This window comes from Triticum dicoccoides, chromosome 7B (genome assembly GCF_002162155.2).
Source record: "Triticum dicoccoides isolate Atlit2015 ecotype Zavitan chromosome 7B, WEW_v2.0, whole genome shotgun sequence".
Lineage (NCBI taxonomy): Eukaryota > Viridiplantae > Streptophyta > Magnoliopsida > Poales > Poaceae > Triticum > Triticum dicoccoides.
In genome coordinates, this window is record NC_041393.1 from 319,016,532 (window position 1) to 319,042,001 (window position 25,470).

A 25,470-nucleotide genomic window follows, 5' to 3' on the forward strand; every position below is an offset into this window, starting at 1 on the left:
CGAGTTTCACCATTTTCATCATAACTTCCACATCCGGAGTCCGATTTTAGCGTTCTTTAGCTCGTTGAGTAGCTATTGACATCCCCCATCCATCTAGATAGGTTCCAACACCACTTGACTCCATCAAATTTTCCAAAATTTGGAAAGTTTTCCTAGGCCCTCCACCATATCATCCGCATTACCACCACCGATCACCGCAACCTAACCCATCTTGATCAACTCAAACAAGCTCAACCTAGCCCTTAACATTAGTGGTTGCTTGAGTAGTGATTCAAGTCTCCTAAGGTGTTTCGGCTACTTAGGGACAATTGCTTCTTCATCAACCACCACCACCACTTCCGCATAGACGTGCCCGCCATACATTTCCACCAGCCAAACCTAACCCAATTTTGTTTGAGTTGTGGCTTGTGTCTCCTAAGGTGTTTCAGCTACTTAGGGACGGCAACTTCAACTCCAACACGTGTATAGCCCGTCACTCCACTTCTGCATTGCCAAGTGCAAACCACCACCGCTTTCCACTACCACCATTTGACATTTGTCATTTGAGATTTTGAGTTCGCGGTTTTTCCGTTTCCTAAGGTGTTTCGGCTACTTAGGGACGAGTCTCCATCATCTTGGTTTCTCAATCAAGAACAACACTACTCATCATCGCCGGATGGTAACCTCCATATCATCTTGGTATCCTGGTATCCCTCCATTGTATATTCCCCTTGTCATTGAATTGTTAACCCCTAGCCCATTTTGCGTTACTTGCCTATCGAGACTAGCCATTTGAGTATTGCCGGCAACGTGACTTGTGCACATTAGTGATCATACTTCCCATAGCATACATACCATATCATCGTGGTGCATATATTGGTATCATATCTTGTGTCACAAGTTTGTTCCCACATATACACAATTGCTATCTTGGTTTGTGCATTGTGCAAAAGTGGCCATAGAGAAAAAAAGAATAGAAATAAAGCTTTTAAGCAAAAGAAAAAGAGAGAGCAAAGAAGCTTGTTAGGAAGTGCCATAGCATAATACCACATTGCATATAAGATTGTCATATCTGATCATCTTGGATCATCTTGAGAGAAACACTGGGAACCATACATACATAGCATACTTGGGATAGAAAGTTTATCCATTTTGCATCTTATAGGTTGTGCACAAGTGTCGTATCCTCCTATTATGCAATCGTGCTAGCGTCTCTCTTGAGTTGTGCAACACGAGCATTTTCTGTGGATTCCACATTTTGTGCTCATTCCTTGGTTGCACGACCCCATTTATCTATCCGTGTGTGTGTGTGTTTCCATGTGCCACATATTGCTATTGGTCTACTTGTTTCGCTTGCGAATTTGTGAATCTCTTTCAACATTATTGACTCTTGCTAACATTTTGCATTAAATTTTTGTGCCACTATCCTCACCGAGCTCCACCATAAGCTTTACTTGTGTAGGTGAACTTGAGTGAACTTGATTCATTGTCCGCATTTGAGTGAACTTGATTCATTGTCAACATTGATCAATGTACATTGGTATAAGTTCTTCTCTTTCTCCCACTCATATTTGCTCGAGTCTTGTGATGGATAGGCAAGACATTTCATCTCCGGTCTACGACAACAACGATGGCGTGAACAACTACATCACCAAAGCGTCCATCTTCGGTCTACAACAACAAATGCAAGGCGCGCAATCAAGATTGAGAGGACGCATCGAGAACATCTCCATCGACATTCATCACTCCGAAGTAAGGAGAAGGGACTACATCGACAAGAAGCTTGCCGCACATAAAGAGGAGCAAGATGCAAGGATGAAGGAGATTAGAGCCTTGATCAAGTCTTCTTCCCCTTCGTCATCTTCAAGGCGGCGACATTCAAGGCACAAGTCTTTGGAGCACAGAAACGATGCAAGTGCAAATCGTCCTCCTCCACATCTACATGGCGACCACCATCACGTTCGTGATCAACATCGTCATGAAGGTCAAGTCACCTCCAAGCATCATGTGCACGACGACAACAAACGCCATGGAGATCAAGCACGACAACGACATCATCATCATGAAGATGCTCCACAAGCAGAAATGTACAAGACCTATGTCACGCCAAGTAGAAGCTTCATGAGCAAAAGAGAAGACCGCGAGACGACCACCACCAAGACGGCGCTACGGCTACAACAACAACTTCGGCATCTTTGCCAAGTGATATCAAGGCATCTTCGCCTTTGGATGTACGGCATCTTCGCCTACTTCCCACGTGTACGCCTACATCGACTTCATCAAGTCCAAGGTGACCACCTACAAGCAAGGGCGACACTTCCATCTTTGGAAGCCCCTCAAGGAAGATGGCCGAGCATGGGAAATTCCCTTCGGTCATGGAGACGAACTATGAGGTGCCACATCATATGGGCCTCCAACACCACGACAGTGACAAGACGGTCGAGCAAGGGTGATGAGGACATCAATACCATTGTTACACCCACAACCCCTGCTGCTATACATACTGGACCAATTACTAGAGCTCGCGCACGCCAACTAAATTACCAGGTACTTTTGTTTCTTGGTAATGATTCTAATGTTCATGAGAATATGATGCTGCCTAGATTGGATACATTTGTTTTGCTTACAAATGAAGGGCCTAGCTTGGAGAAGGATGAACATTGGAGCAAGAGAAAGCATGGAGATGATGGCATGCGCAAGGGGAACAAGAACGGAGTTACGAGTGATGATTTCAGGTCTTTGAAGCCACCATAACGAGTGCATGAAGCCTTGGACAAAATATACAAGATGCCACTTCATAAATTTCGTCCAGAGGCTATTATAGGTGTTGCGTCACCTTTTTATTGGGCCAGGCCCATGTAATTTCGAAATACATTAGTATAGGCTATTTTTAGAGTCCGTATGTGTGGGGAAACAAGAGATAGGGTTGATTTCGGACCCCTCCACCAAGGGCCACGAAATTCCCCCTCTCTTCCTCTATATATACAGCCCTTAGGGCACCGTTTAGACTTTGGGTTTTGTTTAGATTAAAGTTCGCCATAGCTGCAACTTCGCGTACTTCATTTGTGTTCAACGACCAGACAAAGGCGTCACAGAACCCCACCTTGATCAATAAAGCTTTCATCTTATATTCGCAATATCCAGATTGCAATCTCAGTTTCTTGCTTGTTCTTCATTTGCTCGCAGGAAACAGACCCTCGTGGTCAGGTTGATCGTGCTCCGGCGTGGTCAATAACCTCTCAGAGTTGGTTTAGCGATTGCTAAGGCGCGACGTCCTCGCACGTTCGTAGTCGGATCGTCAAAGTCGACTTCCACCAAAGCGAAATCCATCATCTCATCGAAAGACGGGACACCTCCGCCTCTATCAAGTGGTATCAGATTTCCAGGTTGCTCGGTGAGATTTTACAGTTTTTCGTAGTTTAGATCGAGTCTTTTCTTCATACCTATAGTCCACGAAAAAGCCACACACAGAAAATTAGGGTTAGTTCATCATATCCGAACCAGTCTGAGCCATTGCATAATCTTTTTAGGGTTTTGCTTTGTTGAATTTGCGGTTGCATCGTCGTGTCTAGTTGCTGGTCTTAGAGTCTAGTCTTTTAGAGTTTCGAGTTCTGGTCATAAGTTGTCACGCCGCCGCCGCACCATCATCATCGCCCCTACCATCTACCACCACCGCTTATCCGCCACCGCTTCGAATCCGTATCCATATACCACCACCGCTGTCATATACCACCGCCGCTGCCATCTACCACCATATATCCACCACCAATCCGAGTTCTTGTCATATTAGGTTTGTTTTCGAGATCCATCTAGATTCCGATTCGTGTTTCCTTGCCGGAGTAGGTTTCGAAAAAAAAAGAGTCCGGAAACCACCCTCCGTTTAGGCCCAAAATTTTCCAAAAACGCACTTGTCGAAAAAAATTCTGGCTATCCTATTTTTAGGTGTTTCTAAGCGTATTGAGACAGTCGCTGTTATAGAAAGTTTTTTTTGACCCGTTTCCAGTTTTTGGGTCCGGGCAATCGAAAAAAAAATTGGCCAAAAATATTTCGTGCCCATCCTGTCAGTTTGACCTGGGAAGAGTTTTGAGACACTCGCCATTATAGTGATTTTTCACAAAAAAAATAGCGCAAAAAAAGCAGCGCAAAAAAAAAGAGCGAAAAAAATCCAGAGTGTGCTTTTCCCTTGTTTACGTGCAGCGTCGTGATTTTGTTAGTGTTCTAGGCTCGCGTCTCTAGTACAGTCTAGCCTAGGACCAGCACAGTACCGTCGTTGAGCGTTTATCCAACTTTGCATCTCTGAATTGATTATTGCTGATCCTTTTTTTGCTACCATATTATAAGCCTTCCCAGCTCCACATACATCTACTTCGTGCGTTTGACTCTCCCTGGTAATCGCTCTATCCAAGCTTTGAGAGTTTTGACTACAACGGTTGCCGATCACCACCTGTTGCTGGGTAAGAAATGGTAAGAATTTGAGATTTTCTTGACGGGTTTGTGATACACCACCATCACTTCTTAGTAGTCTGTAGGATCATATTCTTGTGTGTTTCTATTTGCTGCTAACCATGGTAGGATCACAAGCCGATGAGACTGATTGGGAGAACCTGACGAACAAACAGCTACATGATAAATTTCAGCAAATGATGAGTGGACAGGTGCAAGATGTGCTAAACAGATTTGACGAGGCCATGGAGAAGATAGATGGCATTGAGAAGACGTTCGAAACAAAGCTTGATAGCAAGTTTAATGAATTGCTCGCGTCTTTTCCACCACCACCGCCGGCTGCACCTATCGCACCTCTGCAACAACAACAACAACGCCTCCTTCCGAATCAGTATGGACGAGCGAAGCGTGTTCCTATTGAGGATGGCCAAACTTCTGGTGTTGCTGTTCCTGTTGTTGATGCTTCTTTGGCTCGTGCTACTGCTGCTGCTGGTACCCAGGAGGATGATGAGTATGCGGGCGATTATGAGGATGAGGTTGATCAAAATCCGAACTACATGCAGCCACCAGCACCACCAGCAGGTCGACCTCAGGTATATATTCGTAATGGTAGGCCTGCACCACCACCTCAGGTACGAAATGATGTCCATATTCCTAAACTAAAATTGAATATTCCACCATTTGAGGGTAGATATGTTCCTGATATATATCTTACTTGGGAGTTAGAAACTGAACAACGTTTTACATGTTTACAATATCCCGAGGAGAGACGGGTTACTGCTGCTGTTTGTGCTTTCACTAGTTTTGCATGTGTCTGGTGGTCTGAACATTGTAGATTATATCCTATTCCAACTACTTGGGCTGCTTTGAAAACTGCTATGCGTACGCGTTGGGTTCCACCATATTATCAACGTGAATTGCTTCAAAAATTGCAGCGTTTAAGACAAGGGAAAATTTTTGTAGAAGAATATTATCAGGAATTACAAACTGGCATGATTCGATGTGGTATTGTTGAGGAGAATGAAGCTATGCTTGCACATTTTCTGGGTGTATTAAATAGAGAGATTCAGACCATTCTAGACTATAAGGAGTATACTAATATCACTCGTTTATTCCATCTTGCTTGTAAAGCTGAACGTGAAGTGCAGGATCGACAAGCATTGGCGCGAACTAACTTTTCTGCAGGCCGACCTTCATCATGGACACCACGTGCATCTTCTACTTCAACTGCACCAGCACCTCAATCAGGTGCCTCCTCCAGCCGTGATACAAGAAAACAGGCACAACCACCATTATCTGCCAAGAGCGCACCTGCCGGGCCTGCACAGAGTTCTTCTTCTTCCATGGCATCAACAGGGCACACAAGTGATATTATTTGTCGTCGTTGTAAGGGAGGAGGTCATTATGCGAGAGAATGCAAATCTCCGTGTGTGATGATTGCTATCGAGGGTGGTGGATATGAGTCCGCTAGTGACTATGATGAGGAGACTTTGGCTCTTATTACACGTGAAGAACATGGTGGAGATGATTCTGATCATGAGACGCAATACATGGCTCCTGAAGACGCTGACAGGTATGAATGTTTAGTTGCTCAACGTGTTTTGAGTGTGCAGGTCACACAAGCTGAGCAAAATCAGAGGCACAATTTGTTCCATACCAAGGGAGTTGTGAAGGAACGTTCTGTGCGCGTCATAATAGACGGAGGGAGGTGCAACAACTTGGCTAGCATGGAGATGGTGGAGAAGCTTTCTCTCACCACAAGACCACATCCACATCCTTACTACATCCAATGGTTCAACAACAATGGCAAGGTTAAGGTAACACGTACTGTTCGTGTGCATTTTAGTATCTCTACATATGTTGATTATGTTGATTGTGATGTGGTACCTATGCAAGCATGTTCCTTATTACTTGGTAGACCATGGCAATTTGATAAAAATTCTGTACACCATGGTAGAAACAATCACTATACTCTTGTTCATAAGGATAAAAATATTACTTTGCTTCCTATGACTCCTGATTCCATTTTGAAAGATGATATTAATAGAGCTAATAAAGCAAAACAGGAGAAGAATAAGAGTGAAAATCAGATTGTGGCAAAAGAATTTGAGCAACAAATGAAGACTAATAATAAACCATCTAGTGTTGCTTCTGAAATTAAATTGAAAAGTGCATGTTTATTTGCCACCAAATCTGATATTGATGAGCTAGATTTCAGCAAATCTGTTTGCTATGCTTTTGTGTGCAAAGAGGCATTATTTTCATTCAAGGACGTGCCTTCCTCTTTGCCTCCTGCTGTCACTAACATTTTTCAGGAGTTCGCTGACGTCTTTCCACGAGACGTTCCACCGGGATTACCGCCTATTCGAGGGATTGAGCATCAGATTGACTTAATTCCCGGTGCTTCACTGCCAAACCGTGCACCATACCGTGCCAATCCAGAGGAGACGAAGAAGATTATGCGTCAAGTACAAGAGCTTCTCGACAAAGGTTATATACGTGAATCCCTTAGTCCTTGTGTTGTTCCTATTATTCTAGTGCCGAAAAAGGATGGTACATCACGTATGTGTGTTGATTGTAGAGGCATTAATAATATTACTATTCGTTATCGTCATCCTATTCCTAGGCTAGATGATATGCTTGATGAATTGAGTGGCTCTACAATATTCTCCAAAGTTGATTTGCGTAGTGGGTACCATCAAATTCATAAGAAATTGGGAGATGAATGGAAAACAACATTTAAAACTAATTTTGGATTATATGAGTGGTTAGTCATGCCTTTTGGGTTAACTAATGCACCTAGTACTTTCATGAGATTAATGAACGAAGTTTTATGTGCTTTCATTGGACGATTTGTGGTAGTTTACTTTGATGACATATTGATTTATAGCAGATCTTTGGAAGAACATTTGGAACATTTATGTGTTGCTTTTATTGCTCTACGTGATGCACGTTTGTTTGGTAACCTTGGGAAGTGCACCTTTTGCACCGACCGAGTATCTTTTCTTGGCTATGTTGTTACTCCACAGGGAATTGAAGTTGATAAAGCCAAGATTGAAGCTATTGAGAGTTGGCCGCAGCCCAAAACGGTCACACAAGTGAGGAGTTTTCTTGGCCTCGCTGGATTCCATAGGCGTTTTGTGAGAGATTTCAGCACCATTGCTGCACCTCTCAATGAGCTTACAAAGAAAGATGTGCCTTTTCTTTGGGGTACCGCACAGGAAGAAGCCTTCACGGTATTGAAAGATAAGTTGACACATGCTCCTTTACTCCAACTTCCTGATTTTAATAAGACTTTTGAGCTTGAATGTGATGCTAGTGGAATTGGATTAGGAGGTGTGTTATTACAAGATGGCAAACCTGTTGCATACTTTTCTGAAAAATTGAGTGGGCCTAGTCTGAATTATTCTACTTATGATAAAGAATTATATGCTCTTGTTCGGACTTTAGAAACATGGCAACATTATTTATGGCCCAAAGAATTTGTTATACATTCTGATCATGAATCTTTGAAACATATTAAAAGTCAAGCTAAACTGAATCGTAGACATGCTAAATGGGTTGAATTCATTGAGACTTCTTCTTATGTCATTAAACACAAGAAGGGAAAAGAAAATGTTATTGCTGATGCATTGTCTCGTCGCTATACTATGCTTTCACAACTTGACTTCAAAATATTTGGTTTGGAGACCATCAAAGATCAATATGTGCATGATGCTGATTTTAAAGATGTAATGCAGAATTGTAAAGAAGGAAGAATGTGGAACAAGTTTGTCGTTAATGATGGATTTGTGTTTCGTGCTAACAAGCTATGCATTCCAGCTAGCTCCGTTCGTCTTTTGTTGTTGCAGGAGGCGCATGGAGGAGGATTAATGGGACACTTTGGCGTGAAGAAGACGGAGGACGTACTTGCTACACATTTCTTTTGGCCAAAGATGAGACGGGATGTTGAGCGTTTTATTGCTCGCTGCACTACATGTCAAAAAGCTAAGTCACAACTCAATCCTCATGGTTTATATATGCCTTTGCCTGTACCTAGTGTTCCTTGGGAGGATATATCTATGGACTTTTTTTTAGGTTTACCTCGAACAAAGAAGGGGAGGGATAGCATATTTGTTGTCGTGGATAGATTCTCGAAAATGGCACACTTTATACCATGTCATAAAAGCGATGATGCTGTTAATGTTGCTGATTTGTTCTTTCGTGAAATTATTCGCTTGCATGGTGTGCCAAATAATATTGTTTCAGATCGTGATACTAAATTTCTTAGCCACTTTTGGAGATGTTTATGGGCTAAGTTGGGGACTAAACTGCTTTTTAGTACTACTTGTCACCCCCAAACTGATGGCCAAACTGAAGTAGTCAATAGAACATTATCTACTATGCTTAGGGCTGTTTTGAAGAGTAATAAGAAAATGTGGGAGGAATGCTTGCCTCATATTGAATTTGCTTATAATCGTTCATTGCATTCTACTACTAAGATGTGCCCTTTTGAAGTTGTGTATGGTTTCCTACCTCATGCACCTATTGATTTGTTGCCTCTTCCATCTTCGGAGAAGGTTAATTTTGATGCTAAACAACGTGCTGAATTGGTTTTAAAAATGCATGAGTTAACTAAGGAAAACATTGAGCGTATGAATGCTAAATATAAACTTGCTGGAGATAAGGGTAGAAAACATGTTGTGTTTGCACCTGGAGATCTTGTTTGGTTACATTTGCGTAAAGATAGATTTCCTGATTTGCGCAAATCAAAGCTAATGCCACGTGCTAATGGTCCCTTTAAGGTGTTAGAGAAAATAAATGATAATGCATACAAACTTGAGCTGCCTGCAGATTTTGGGGTTAGTCCCACTTTTAACATTGCAGATTTCAAGCCTTATTTGGGTGAGGAAGATGAGCTTTCATCGAGGACGACTTCATTTCAAGAAGGGGAGGATGATGAGGACATCAATACCATTGTTACACCCACAGCCCCTGCTGCTATACATACTGAACCAATTACTAGAGCTCGCGCACGCCAACTAAATTACCAGGTACTTTCGTTTCTTGGTAATGATTCTAATGTTCATGAGAATATGATGCTGCCTAAATTGGATACATTTGTTTTGCTTACAAATGAAGGGCCTAGCTTGGAGAAGGATGAACATTGGATCAAGAGAAAGCATAGAGATGATGGCATGCGCAAGGCGAACAAGAACGGAGTTACGAGTGATGATTTCAGGTCTTTGAAGCCACCATAACGAGTGCATGAAGCCTTGGACGAAATATACAAGATTCCACTTCATAAATTTCGTCCAGAGGCTATTATAGGTGCTGCGTCACCTTTTTATTGGGCTAGGCCCATGTAATTTCGAAATACATTAGTATAGGCTATTTTTAGAGTCCGTATGTGTGGGGAAACAAGAGATAGGGTTGATTTCGGACCCCTCCACCAAGGGCCACGAAATTCCCCCTCTCTTCCTCCATATATACAGCCCTTAGGGAACCGTTTAGACTTTGGGTTTTTTTTAGATTAAAGTTCGCCATAGCTGCAACTTCGCGTGCTTCGTTTGTGTTCAACGACCAGACAAAGGCGTCACAGAACCCCACCTTGATCAATAAAGCTTTCATCTTATATTCGCAATATCTAGATTGCAATCTCAGTTTCTTGCTTGTTCTTCGTTTGCTCGTAGGAAACAGACCCTCGTGGTCAGGTTGATCGTGCTCCGGCGTGGTCAATAACCTCTCGGAGTTGGTTTAGCGATTGCTAAGGCGCGACGTCCTCGCACGTTCGTAGTCGGATTGTCAAAGTCGACTTCCACCAAAGCGAAATCCATCATCTCATCGAAAGACGGGACACCTCCGCCTCTATCAAAGGGCCATCCCCTTCGACCACGGCGACGAGTGCGAACCTCTTCAACAACATGAAGACGGCTCCCACATTAGACTCATACTCTGATTCAAGCTACGCGACCGCGCATGGAGACATTTGCACCTACATCTCTCCAACACCCACATATGTTGAGATGCCCCAAGTGCCATGTGAGGAGAGCCACCACCACATGAGTGACATGAGTGACTCCACCATACATGACACTGAGAGCATTTCCTATGAGAGGATGAGTATGACCACCACTAGCCCTACACATGAGAGCATGCCACACATCCTATGTGAGGTTGAGCGCCATTTGAGTGACTCCACCAACCATATGAGTGAGAGCATCCTTGAGGGAGTGGGTGAGCCACAACACTTAGAGAGTGAGGTAGTTGACACGGCATGTGAGGCCACTATGATTTCTAACGACTTAACCTCTACTCCTAGTGTGTTTTCTTCTTTGGTGCAAGGTCTCCTACATGACAACATGCCTATCCTCGACGAGTCCATCCCTCCAATGGGAAAACCGATGGCCATGGTGGATAATGATGCACCCCCACATGGTTCCATCAAGATGAAGATGACGACGAGTGGATCTTCAACACCTCACCTACAACACATGAGCGACGCTCCGAAGGTAACATAGGTGACGGTGCTTCTCTTGTCCCACTAGTGGACTCTCTTGACATCAATTGCTCCCATGATGTTGACCCACTTATTCCCATGCTTCATGCTAGTGAGACTTCTTCATGCCTTGACTTACCTATTTATGATGAATATGATGATGAGCATGTTGAGTTGCCTAGTTGTGATGCTATGCTCCATAGGATATCATGTGAAAATTCTTTTGGTCACATCATGATTGGCAAACCATTGAACTTGTCATATGCTATGAGTGAGATCTCCCATATTGCATCATTACAATCTCAACATAGTAACTATGCATGCCCCATTAAAATCAATCCCATTTGCACTTATGGCATAGATGACGAGATGATGGTCATTGGCTTTTTCTTCTCTTGTGATGATATTGTCATGCTTCCTTTACATGATTTGCGCAATTCATCTACTATGCCATGCCATGATCGCATTGTTCCAAATATGCAATGTTTTGGATGTTGTCAATATTCTCCATGTGATGTTGCTACTCATGCTCATGAGGAGACCTCCATAGTTTCCTCTTACATACTAGTAGATCTTGATGCATCTAATACTTTGCATGATTCCCATAATTGCGTGCACCATATGCATTCCATGAATAACAATGCTCTAGATATTTCTCATGATGCATTACATCCTTTGAGTCTCCATTATGCCATACATAACAACAAGCCTCTCATGATGGATGACATGTTTCTATATCACGCATCTCATTTATTTGAGCATTGGATATTTTGTGCTAACCAACACATGCACGTGCGCATCATGATGGATGATGTGTACATATACTATGCACACACAATTTTCTCTTTGTCTTTGTTTTGTGTAGGTACTTATGAACACTCATCAACCTCACAATCCCATGAGTTGACGAAACGAGCTCTTAAGAGCAACGACGACTTGGGATCCCGTGGACTATCCTTACCACCGTTCCCTTCGCGCAAGGACTACGCACATCTCTTTTACTTGGCTCTCACACGGCTATGGGCTATTTACCATTTGTCCCCTCATGCTCATTTTACCGTGTTCAATTTGCATGTTATACTTGCTTCTATGCCTTTGCCATGCAATTGTGACCCTTGCTTGCATATACCCATGATTGACCCCATGTGTATTTGCATGCTTGGTGGAGATCCATGTTGCTATTGCCATGTTTATCATGTGCCCCATGCTATCGATGCTTGTTGTGTTGGTAGAGTCATGATGACCCATTGCTATTTACATATGGCTTCTCACCAATACATTCATGCTATTTTCCTCACATCTTGTTTTCATGCTTGTGCTATGTCATGTGAATTATTCATGCACACTATTTTCACCAATGACATGCTTGCCATTATTCCGTCTAGCATGTTGCATATTCGCACTACTATATTGCTTGACTTGATCACTATGATTGCTTGCTATGTTGCATCACCCATGTTCCACTATTACTTGCTTTCTTGGGTTGATGACATATATGCTCATGCCTCTCACATGATATATCTTGATCATTGTCTCTTGTGTCCATTAGTTGCCTCTTTCATATCCACTTGTATTGAGTGCAACCATACTATGCTTATTGATCTTGGAGACTTTTACACTTTACTTGTGATGCATGCTTATTTGATTGAGCCTATTGTATTTGGTTGTTCTTGCATCATATGCCCCCATACTATGCAATACTCCCTTGTCCTTTCTTATGATGAGCATGATGCATACACTTGTTGGGTATATTACCACTCGAATGATAGGTTTTGCATGTCCTCTAACCTCATTTGTTTTTCCGAGTGCTTGTCATATTCTTTCATTTTGAAGGATTCCCAAGGCATTACCGTCATGAGACATATTGGTTATGTGAAGGCATACATGATGTGCAACTCCAACATCTTCGGGCATGTTCATAAGGTGAACTCCTTCCCTTTGAGCCATCCTCAAATTTACATATTGGATGGGCCACTCTTTCATTGTTGTTTCCTTCTTGTTCTCTACATGATACATCTCGCGAACGGAGGAGCGACATTGGCGATTGGCTCTATGGACCTTCACATTGAGGAGCGCTCTCACTTCTTGGATGCACCTTCGGAACTTCACTCGTGCCACGACATCGAGCTTAGGTACATCAACACTCCTTTGACTTTTTGTACCACCACCTCCATATTTGTTGATTGTGCTTCCTCATGTCATGCTCGATGGACATATCATACTCACCAAAAGTTTGCACCCTATGCATGGATTGACTCACATTATGCTTGCCTTGTTGCATCTATTTCCATGACATCCATCATATTTGAGCTTGTTCACTTCCTTAGCAAATTTGTTGTGATCTTCCTTAATGGCATATTCATACATCATGATCATATTGTCCACCATCAATTGCATGATAACATACACATGTTGAGCATCCATTGCCATATTCATGCTATTGATAAACCGTCTCACTATGACATCATTTTGCACCGTGGTTGCATTGATCATACTTACAACACATTTGTGTGCACAATGATTGCATTTACTCCCATGAATGCTTTGCATCTCATTCTAGATCATCTTGATAAGCTTCATGTGCTTTGTCATGACCAATCTTGCCGCACGGACTCATTCTTACATGATGGACACTTTGGGTGCACTAACCATTGTATTTCCGAGTGTTGCTTGTGTTTGATCTTTTTGCATGTCTATCATTCCGGTGACACCTTGGACTACTTGGATTGCGCCATGTCTTCAACTTCGTCCAACTACAAGTCCGTCCATGACAACCATTTCCATGGTGATGAGGATCACGATCCGAGGTCGGATCTTTCCCAACGGGGGGGATGATGCGGAGCATCCCACGTTCATCCCCATGTACACTCCGACTACTCTCCAAGCCCCAAGAGGACATATGACGAGATCTCGAATATACACCATTGGACACAAGGTGAACTCTCTCCTCTCTGAACCTTCACTTTCTACATGTGAGACATGGCTACTACCTCATGCATGGATCTTGCATCTACTCAGGTACAACCGAGACGACCATGGAGAATCCAAGGACCAAGGCTAAGCATGGAAGAGAAGGAGGAAGAGAACCTGGCAGCTCCAGAACGAGCGGTACTACCGCCCACTCCAAGCGGTACTACCGCTGAGACCACCCAACCGGAACAACCGGTTGACTACCGCCCAACAACCGGTCCACCTTCTGTGATCGAGCGGTGCAAGGCCGGTACTGCACCGGATGTACCGGTAATTACCAAATGACCGGTACTACCGCCCCGACAACCGGTACAACCGCTGGCCCCTCCGACGTCCATCTCCAGAAGCCAGTGCCTAACCTCCCAGCGGTAGTACCGCCTTCCACGTCCGGTACTTCCGCCCTGCATGAGTTACCAGCGGTACAACCGCCCCCGTGACCGGTACAACCGGCCTGTCTGCGCACAGTGTAACGGGCCGAGCCGATGTACACCTTCACACTCACTTACCCCTTTGTGGCTCTAGACTATATATACTCCTCCACCTCCTCCTAGTTAGGGTAGCATTGGTTTAGCTCATATTTTGTGTGAGAGCCTTGCTCATCCACTTGGTTACTTATCCTCGGAGCTCACGACTTCTTCGGAGAAGATCCCCCAAGCGGATTCAAGACCCCTTTCTAGGGAAGACCATCAAGACCTCCGTACGGAGAAGAACGGTTCCTTTGTATCCTTACCTTTGTTTATTATGGATCATGTGTTACTCTTTTCTTTCGGTGATCTAGCACTCGTGTGATTGATTCCATGTTGGTTTAGTGATTCTCTCTCGTTTTCCCCATCTTTCCCCTTTGTGCTTCCGCGTGTTCTTCGTGATTCCTCGTAGGATCCACTCCAAACGTGAAAGATCGTCCACATAGGGTTCCGCCCTACATCACTGTAGTTTGAGGAGTTCATGTATTCACTATGTGCTAATGCTTTGTTTCGGCTCTCTATTAAAAGGAGGCCTTAATATCCCTTAGTTTCCACTAGGACCCCGCTGCCACGGGAGGGTAGGACAAAAGATTTCATGCAAGTTCTTTTCCATAAGCAAGTATGACTATATTCGGAATACATGCCTACATTACGTTGATGAACTGGAGGTAGTTCCTTGTCTCCCTATGTTATAACTATTACATGAGGAATCGCATCCGACATAATTATCCACCACTGAGCCAATGCCTACGAGCTTTTCACATATTGTGCTTCGCTTATTTACTTTCCCATTGCTACTGTTACAATTACTACAAAACTGCTATCGTTACTTTTGCCACTACTATCATACTACTTTGCTACTAAATACTTTGCTGCAGATACTAAGTTATCCAGGTGTGGTTGAATTGACAACTCAACTGCTAATACTTAAGAATATTCTTTGGCTCCCCTTGTGTCGAATCAATAAATTTGGGTTGAATACTCTACCATCGAAAGTTGTTGCGATCCCCTACACTTGTGGGTTATCAAGAATAATTTCTAGCGCCGTTGCCGGGGAGCATAGCTCTATTCTTTGAGTCACTTGGGATTTATATCTGTTGATCACTATGAGGAACTTGAAAGACGAAAGAACTAAGATTTTGCCCTCAACTATGAGGGGAGGTAAGGAGCTGCCATCTAGCTCTGCACTAGATTCTCCTTCTATTATTAGTAAGCTTGTGACACCTAAACCTGCTACTGCTATGAATTCTGATATGTCGCATGTTATTGATGATGCCACTTCTGCTATGCATGATACTTATGATGAAACTACTTCTGTGCGTGATACTACTTTGCCATTAGGTGAATTTCTTGATGAACAACTTGCTAGGGTTAGAGAGAATGAAATTATTGAAGATGCTATTACTGATGATAGTGATGATGAAAGTTCTCCCCCTGATTATGAATTACATGTTGTTCCTTAGGGTTATGTTATAAATGAAGAAGCTGCTAGAGCTATCTTTGCTTGCAAAGATAGATATGATCTTAAAAAGTTATTAGCTAAATGGAAGCAGCAATCTCTTAATGCTAGAATGAAACCTGACCCTGCTTTTGCTACTTCACCTATCTGTGTTACTGATAAGGATTATGAATTCTCTGTTGATCCTGAAATAATTACTTTAGTTGAATCTGATCCTTTTTATGGCCTTGAATCTGAAACTATTGCGGCACATCTTACCAAGTTGAATGATATAGCCACCCTGTTTACTAATGATGAGAAGTCTCGCTATTATTATATCCTTAAGATATTTCCGTTCTCATTAAAGGGTGATACTAAGACTTGGTTTAATTCACTTGATCCTGGTTGTGTGCGTAGTCCCTAGGATATGATTTATTACTTCTCTGCTAAATATTTCCCTGCTCATAAGAAACAAGCTGCCTTGCGGGAAATATATAATTTTGGGCAAATCAAAGAAGAGGGTCTCCCACAAGCTTGGGGGAGGCTTCTCCGATTACTTAATGCTTTGCCTGATCATCCTCTTAAGAAAAATGAAATACTTGATATCTTTTATAATGGACTAACTGATGCTTCCAAGGACTACTTGGATAGTTGTGCTGGTTGTGTTTTCAGGGAAAGAACATTTGACGAAGCTGAATTACTATTGAATAATATGTTGACTAATGAAAATAATTGGATTCTCCCTGAGCCAATTCCTGAGGCAATTCCTGAACCAATTGAGCCAACTCCTGAGCCTATTCCTAAACCCACTCCTAAGAAGAGAGGTGTTCTATTTCTCAGTCCTGAAGACATGCAAGAGGCAAAGAAATCAATGAAAGAAAAAGGTATTAAAGCTAAAGATGTTAAGAATTTACCTCCTATTGAAGAAATACATGGTCTTAATTTACCGCCTGTTGAAGAAACACATTGTCTTGATAACCCGACACAGGTAGTAAAGGTAAATTCTCTCTATAGATATGATAAAGTTGAAATCCCGTCTACTAAATTTCATAGCCCATGCTTAGATGAATTTGATGACTTTATGGCTAGACAAGAAAGTTTTAATGCTTATGTTGGTAGAGAATTAAGGAATAATGCTTTTGAGATAGGACGCTTGAGTAATTTTATGGCTAGAGTTAAAGGTGAACTTAAACTCATTAGCAAATATGCTTCTATGGTTACCACTCAAGCTGAGCAAGTACTTAAAGCTCAAAATGATTTGCTTGATGAATTAAATAATACATATGACTTTGCTGTTAGAGTGGCTACTAGAAATGGTAGAATGACTCAGCAACCTTTGTATCCTGAAGGCCACCCTAAGAGAATCGAGTAGGATTCTCAGAGAAATAATTTAGAGGCACCTAGTTCTTCTAAAAAGAAGAAAAAGAAAAATGATAGGACTTTGCATGCTTCTAGTGAACCTGTTGTAGACACACCTGAGAATCCCAATGATATTTCTATTCCTGATGCTGAAACACAATTAGGTGATGAACATGAACCTAGTGATCATGTTAATGATAATGTTCATGTTGATGCTCAACCTAGCAAAAATAATGAAGTAGAGATTGAACCTGCTGTCGATCTTGATAACCCACAATCAAAGAATCAACGTTATGATAAAAGAGACTTTGTTGCTAGGAAGCACGGTAGAGAAAGAGAACCATGGGTTCAGAAACCCATGCCCTTTCCTCCTAAACCATCAAAGACAAAGGATGATGAGGATTTTGAGCGCTTTGCTGAAATGATTAGACCTATCTTCTTACGTATGCGCTTAACTGATATGCTTAAAGTAAACCCTTATGCTAAATATATGAAGGATATCATAAAAGAAAGATACCGGAAGCTGAAATTTTCACCATGCTTGCTAATTACACTTTTAAGGGTGGAATACCAAAGAAACTTGGAGACCCTGGGGTACCTACTATACCATGCTCCATTAAAAGAAACTATGGTAAAACTGCTTTATGTGATCTTGGAGCCGGTGTTAGTGTTATGCCTCTCTCTTTATATCGTAGACTTGAGTTGAATAAGTTGACACCTACTGAAATATCTTTGCAAATGGATGATAAATCAACTGCTATACCTGTCGGCATTTGTGAGGATGTGCCTGTTGTGGTTGCAAATGTCACTATCTTAACGGACTTTGATATTCTTGATATTCCCGAGGTTGATAGTATGTCGATTATCCTTGGTAGACCCTTTTTGAATACTGCAGGGGTTGTTATTGATTGCAACAAAGGCAATGTCACCTTTCATGTTAATGGTAATGAGCATACGGTACACTTTCCGAGGAAACAATCTCAAGTTCATAGCATCAATTCTATTGGAAAAAGTCCAACTATCATTATTGGAGGTTTTGAATTTCCTCCTCCTACTATCAAGAAAAAGTATGATATCCTCGTTGAGGTAACCTAGTGTTATTCGTAATTTCTCGGGTTCCGTTTTATTCGGAATGAGTTTGTTAACAAGACTTGATCAACCTTGTTAGTGGATTCATTTTGATGATCACGAGATGGATGAAACTAGAAGGCACAACCTTCTGTACCTTCTTTTTACTTTCTGATATTTAAAATAAATAAAGCAAAAATAGTATTATCTGTCTGTTTTCTGAATTATCCGTGCAATAAAAAAATATCCTGAAAATAAAAGTGCTCCAAATGCCCTGCAAATTTAGTATGATTTTTTATGGATTATTTGAGGATTTTAGGCATTGAAAACACTGCAGGAGGGGCAAGCACCTGGCCACGAGGGTGGAGGGCGCACCCACACCCCCTGGGCATGCCCCCTGTCTCGTGGGCCCATGGTGGCCCCCCTCCACTTATTCCTGCACCCACACACTCCATCTTCTTCCCAAAAAATCCCCATCCAGCTCAAACACGAGTTCTAGCTCATTTTGCTGCGATTTTTGATCTCCTTGCTCAAAGCTCCATTCACAAAACTGCTTTGGGAGATTGTTGCTTGGTTTGTGACTCCCCCATTGGTCCAATTAGTTTTTGTTCTAGTGCTTTATTCATTGCAAATTTTTGCTGCATAGGTGACCCTGTTCTTGAGCTTGCATGTCAAATTTATGAGGTTCCAAGTAATTCTAATGCATGATATAGGCTCTAGGCACTTGTAGGAGTAGTTGCTACCAATCTTGTTTAGTTTTATTCACTTTTATTTTGAAGTTACTAAAATTTTAGAAATTTTTCAGAAAAAGAAATATGTCTAGGAGAATGTATCAAGGTGGTTCCTCAATACAGAAAGGACCCAGGCTTGCTATGCGTGAGCAAGACGATGAACTACCGAGGGACGCAGAAGTGCGAGCTTGTGAGTGGCCATCAAACGATTTTATGGTCAATGCAGGCTTTAAGGAGGAATTTGACGCATATGTGCGTAACGCCGATCTTGAGGACTTCTTACAAGATAAGTTTCCTCAATACTATCAACTGATTGATTCATTTGTGAGAAGGTTTAAATATAAATCTTCACGTAATTCTTAGAGTGTCCTTCTTGATATTTATGATAGATCTTATACCATGGACTTAGAGGATTTTACAACTGCTTGCAAACTCCCGCAGTGGGGCAATGTTAATGATCCCCACAAATCTGAATTTAGAGACTTTCTTGCTAGTATTACTGTGGGAGAATCTAGGGATATAGCACAAGCTACCATAGGGAGCATTCACTTTCCTGATATACATTATTTTGCTCTCTCCAGTGGTAGATGCATTAATGGTAAAAATGAAGCATGTCACATGTATGTCCCTGATCTTTGTGTCCTCAAGAGTGTCGTGTTAGGTTATAAAGATTATAACTTGGGGGCAATAGTTGCACGTAGGTTGCATAATAATGGTAGAGCCAGAGATTTATTTGGAGGAATTTATGCGACCTGTGTGGCTAATTATCTTGGTATAGCCCCACGAGAGGGGGATATGGTGTTGCCTCTTGTTTATTTAGATTATGACGCTATGGTCAAACATCATTTTCTTAGGAAGAATGAACAATTCCTCCAGTATCGACTAATCTTTGACAGACATAGCTCTGTCCATGTTACTTTCCCTCCTCCTTTCCTTTTTGATTACCAGGCAAAAGGAAGATATGTTGTTACCAGGGAGGAGGCAGCTGAACACGAGGGGCGAGCAGAGGCGGCTCGTCAACATGCCGCAACTCAGGAGGCATTTGCTACTGCATCTCAGTACGACCCCAGCTACAACTACGGATATCAGCCAGGCTACCCTTGGCCATAGACCAACTTAGGCCAAAATCCTAAGCTTGGGGGAGTACGTATTTCTCATCGACTTTACATTCATGTTCACACACTATTCTAGTTGTCGGTGCTCATACTGTTTCATTGTATTATCCATGCTAGTTTAATTTTCTTTTTCTAGCCTTCTTCTTGTGTGTTTGATAAACCTTAAGAAAAACCAAAAAAATTAGTTAGATTAATTTCCATGCTTGTAGTAGAAATTAAAATGAAAACCCAAAAAGATTTCTCGTTCTTCTTCTTACTTGTTGGGAGCTTTCCCGTGTAAATAGTTTTATTTTCTTTTCTTTTCTTTGGCGGTCGAGAGTACAAGACCATATTGAAAATGTTTAGTGGCTCTCATATGCATGATTATTTATTTAACTTAGAGCCCATATTACTTTATCTTCTCTCTTGAGTTGAATGCTTGCAGATTCCAGCTTAGTCCAATGCACGTGCACTATTATTATTATACACACCGTTCGGTCGTGCAAGTGAAAGACAATAATGACTATATATGATGGACTGATTGAGATGAGAAAAGCTGGTATGAACTCAAACTCTCTTGTTTTTGTAAATATGATGAGTTCATCGTTCCTGATACAGCTTATTATGAAGTAAACGTATTTGCAATGACATTTAGAGATTATAGTTGCTTGTGCCATGCTTGATTAGCTATGAGTTATAATGGTTTACCTTGCGTGCCAACATGCTATTGAAATGATTGTGATGTGGTATGATGGGATGGTATCCTCCTTTGAATGAATTGAGTGACTCGACTTGGCACATGTTCACGCATGTAGTTGAAACAAATCAACATAGCCTTCATGATATTTATGTTCATGGTGGATTATATCCTACTCATGCTTGTACTCGGTGTGAATTAATTTTAATGCATGTTCATGACTGTTGTTGCTCTCTCAGTTGGTCGCTTCCCAGTCTATTGCTAGCCTTCACGTGTACTAAGCGGGAATACTTCTTGTGCATCCAAACTCCTTAAACGCCAAAGTTATTCCATATGAGTCCACCATACCTTCCTATATGCGGTATTTACCTGCCGTTCCAAGTAAATTTGTATGTGCCAAACTCCAAACCTTCAAATGAAATTCTGTTTTGTATGCTTGAGCAGCTCATGTTTCAACTAGGGCTGCCTATATCTTCCATGCTAGGTGGGTTATTCTCAAGAGGAGAGGAGTGGACTAAGCTCCTCATTCACGAGAAAGGGCCGGTAACCAGGATGCCCAGTCCCACAATCCAAAAAGATCAAAGCAAATCAATATAATTAAACAAAGCTCCCCCAGGGCTGTTGTTAGTTGGAGGCACTCGTTGTTTCGAGCAAGCAATGAATTGATGCTTGTTGGTGGTGGGGGAGTATAAACTTTTACCATTCTGTTTGGGAACTGCCTATAATGCATGTAGTATCGAAGATATCGCCATCTCATAGTTGTTGCGTTGACAGTGAAAGTATACCGCTCAAAATGTTAGTCATCTCTACTTTAAAATCGAGCTCTGGCACCTCTACAAATCCCTGCTTCCCTTTGTGAAGGGCCTATCTATTTACTTTTATGTTGAGTCATCATCCCTCTTATTAAAAATCACCCGCTGGAGAGCACACTGTCATTTGCATTCATTATTATTGGTTTATATTGGGTATGACTTGATTGGATCTCATTTACCATGAATTACAATGTTTAGTCAGTCCTTGATCTTTAAAGGTGCTCTGCATTTATGTTTTGCGGTCTCAGAAAGGGCTAGCGAGATACCATTTTGTTATATCATATTATGATTGTTTTGAGAAAGTGTTGTCATCCCAGTTTTATTATTATGGCTCGCTAGCTGATTATGCCATTGATATGAGTAATTGTGAGACCTAAGTGTTATTGTGAGTATGGTTAGTTCATAATACTTGCTGAAATTTGAATGCTGGCTTTGCATGTTTACAACAACAAGAGCAAATAGAGTTTGTAAAAGTTTTTCTTTATCACTGTCAGTTTATCAACTGAATTGCTTGAGGACAAGCAAAGGTTTAAGGTTGGGGAGTTGATACGTCTCCAACATATATACTTTTCCAAACACTTTTGCCCTTTGTTTGGACTCTAACTTGCATGACTTGAATGAAACTAACCCGGACTGACGCTATTTTCAGCAGAACTGCCATGGTGTTGTTTATTGTGCAGAAAACAAAAGTTCTCGGAATGACCTGAAAATCCACGGAGATAAGTTTTGGAAAATATAAAAAATACTGGCAAAAGAATCAAGACCAGGGGGCCCACACCATGTCCACGAGGGTGGGGGGTGCGCCCTCCCCCCCCTGGGCGTGCCCCCTGTCTCGTGGGCCCCCTGAGACTCCACCGACCTCAACTCCAACTCCAAATATTCCATTTCACGGAGAAAAAAATCAAAAAAAAAAGTTTCATCGCGTTTTATGATACGGAGCCGCCGCCAAGCCCTATTCTCTCTCGGGAGGGCTGATCTGGAGTCCGTTCGGGGCTCTGGAGAGGGGGATTCGTCACCGCCGTCATCATCAACCATCCTCCATCACCAATTTCATGATGCTCACCGCCGTGCGTGAGTAATTCCATCGTAGCCTCGCTGGACAGTGATGGGTTGGATGAGATTTACCATGTAATCAAGTTAGTTTTGTTAGGGTTTGATCCCTAGTATCCATTATGTTCTGAGATTGATGTTGCTATGACTTTGCTATGCTTAATGCTTGTCACTAGGGCCCGAGTGCCATGATTTCAGATTTGAACCTATTATATTTTCATGAATATATGTGTGTTCTCGATCCTATCTTGCAAGTCTATAGTCACCTATTATGTGTTATGATCCGACAACCCCGAAGTGACAATAATCGGGATACTTCTCGGTGATGACCGTAGTTTGGGGAGTTCATGTATTTACTATGTGCTAATGCTTTGTTCCGGTTCTCTATTAAAAGGAGGCCTTAATATCCCTTAGTTTCCACTAGGACCCCGCTGCCACGGGAGGGTAGGACAAAAGATGTCATGCAAGTTCTTTTCCATAAGCACGTATGACTATATTCGGAATACATGCCTACATTACATTGATGAACTGGAGCTAGTTCTGTGTCACCCTATGTTATAACTATTACATGAGGAATCGCATCCGACATAATTATCCATCACTGATCCAATGCCTACGAGCTTTTCACATATTGTGCTTCGCTTATTTACTTTTCCGTTGCTACTGTTACAATTACTACAAAACTGATATCGTTACTTTTGCCACTACTATCATACTACTTTGCTACTAAATACTTTGTTGTAGATACTAAGTTATCCAGGTGTGGTTGAATTGACAACTCAACTGCTAATACTTAAGAATATTTTTTGGCTCCCCTTGTGTCGAATCAATAAATTTTGGTTGAATACTCTACCCTCGAAAGCTGTTGCGATCCCCTACACTTGTGGGTTATCAGTCCCCACCGCCCCGCCGTGCTAGTGGACGCAGCCGCAGTGACAATACCTGCTCTGGCGCGAGCCGTGATCCTCTAGTAGCCCCTTCCACGGGTGCGGTTGCTGGAGACTCACCATGTCCAGAGCAAGACGAGCAGGACAAAGTGCCGAACGGGGTCGCTGATGCTCGAGCGCACTCCACTCATCGGCCAACCGCTTTGGCAACCAGCTCGTGACATCACGAACGCAGCGATGCACCTACTGGTGTCACTAGCAGTCGAGTGATGTCGCGGCCTGCCTCGTCGTCTATAAGAAGAATGGCTTCAGAAGCTATGGCGGGGGCCCAACTCCTGCTAAGATTCCCACCAGCGGTTGATCAAATGCATGAGTGGAGAACCACCATTAAGAGTTTGATCGGCTTCGCTGAGGCTAAAATCTCAGTAGGTAGAGCCATCGACAAACCCACATCTGCGGACAACAACAATAGCTCAGACTGCTAGTCATGTTGAGGGGGCCACGCTAACGGTGTAGTCCCCTCCGTGGCAGAAAACATAGAGGCAGCAACAAGAGCAACAGAACCACAAGCCTGACAAAGCATCAATGGCCTTGTCTGATCCACAAACCCGTCGAGATCAGTGGCAGGTCCTAGAGGATCGGAGTAGGGAAGATGCGTGTGTCACTATTGAACAACGACTGGAGACCCACCGTCAATCTGACAGGCACAATGACCTAGACGCTGATGAAACCATGTCTAGTGCTGACAAGTACTTAACTCTCGAGGTTGGGTGCCCTACCTTCACTCGCGAGCTGCGGCAAGTCCGCTGGCCATCTTCCCGCATCTTCAAGCCTGATCTGCCGGAGAAGTACGAACCCGACAGAGTTCTTGAGCATTTATACAATTCTTGTTCAAGCCACTGGAGGTAGGGATGAGAAGGTGTTCGCCAACTACTTCCCTTTAGCGCTCACGCCAAACGTGAGGTCATAGCTGATGCACCTGCCCGAGAATTCCATTTCATCATGGGCCTACTTGTGCAATGAATTTGTTGGCATCTTCACGGGCCACCATCAAGAACAAGGATGGCCCAGTGATTTGTAAATCCTTCCACAGAAGGAAGCGGAGAGTTTGCGGAAGTATATGTAGAGGTTTAGCCGGGTACACAGGAACATTCCAGTGATCCACCCAGCAGCTCTAATTGCTGCGTTCCAGTCGAACATGTGCAATAGAAGGATGCGTTCCAAAATGAATGTCTGGTTGCCCAAGACTGTAAATGAGTTATAAGTGCCCCCGTACGAAGGAAGGAAGGTGAGTCCCCGGGGAGGAGGACGGCGTCGAGGTTGATTCAGAGGATGACGATGAGTCCACCAACCCGAAGGGGAAGAACCGGAAGCGCAAGGAAATGTCATTGCTGGATGTTGAGGGTTCTAGCAACCCGAGTACCGACAAGAAGGCCAAAACCGAAGCCCCCGGCAAGGAAGCTGTCGCATGTGCTGACTGCCTAGATGATGTGGCGGTTGAGATAGCTAGGAAGTTGGATGGGTCGTACTACAAAATCCACCTCACTAAGGGCCATTATCTCCAAGAGTGTCATCAAGTTGAGTAACTTGTCAAGAAGCAGAAAGTTGAGTATGAGAAGTGCGGCAAGGAGAGAGACCAAGAAGGTGCTGGCGGGAAGGGCCGTGGCGGTAGAGGAGGCTGCCACGGCAAGACCGCAAAAAGAGAAACCTGCTAGAGGCTGAGAGAAGAAGGAAGGTAATGATGAGAGTGATGAAGGAGATGAAGAAGAGACTAGTGAGCAAGAATTGCAGAAAGTAACTGAAGCCATGTGCATTGATGGAGGAGCACCCTTGCACTCCTCTCACAGCCAGCTCAAACAGTGGGCACGTGAGGTCAATGCCGTGGAGCCAGCTGTAGACTCCCGCAGGCAGCTCAAATGGTCCCACACACCTATCATCTTTGATGAAGAGGACCACCCTGACCGCACCATCATGATAGGGTGTTTGCCGTTGTTGGTTTC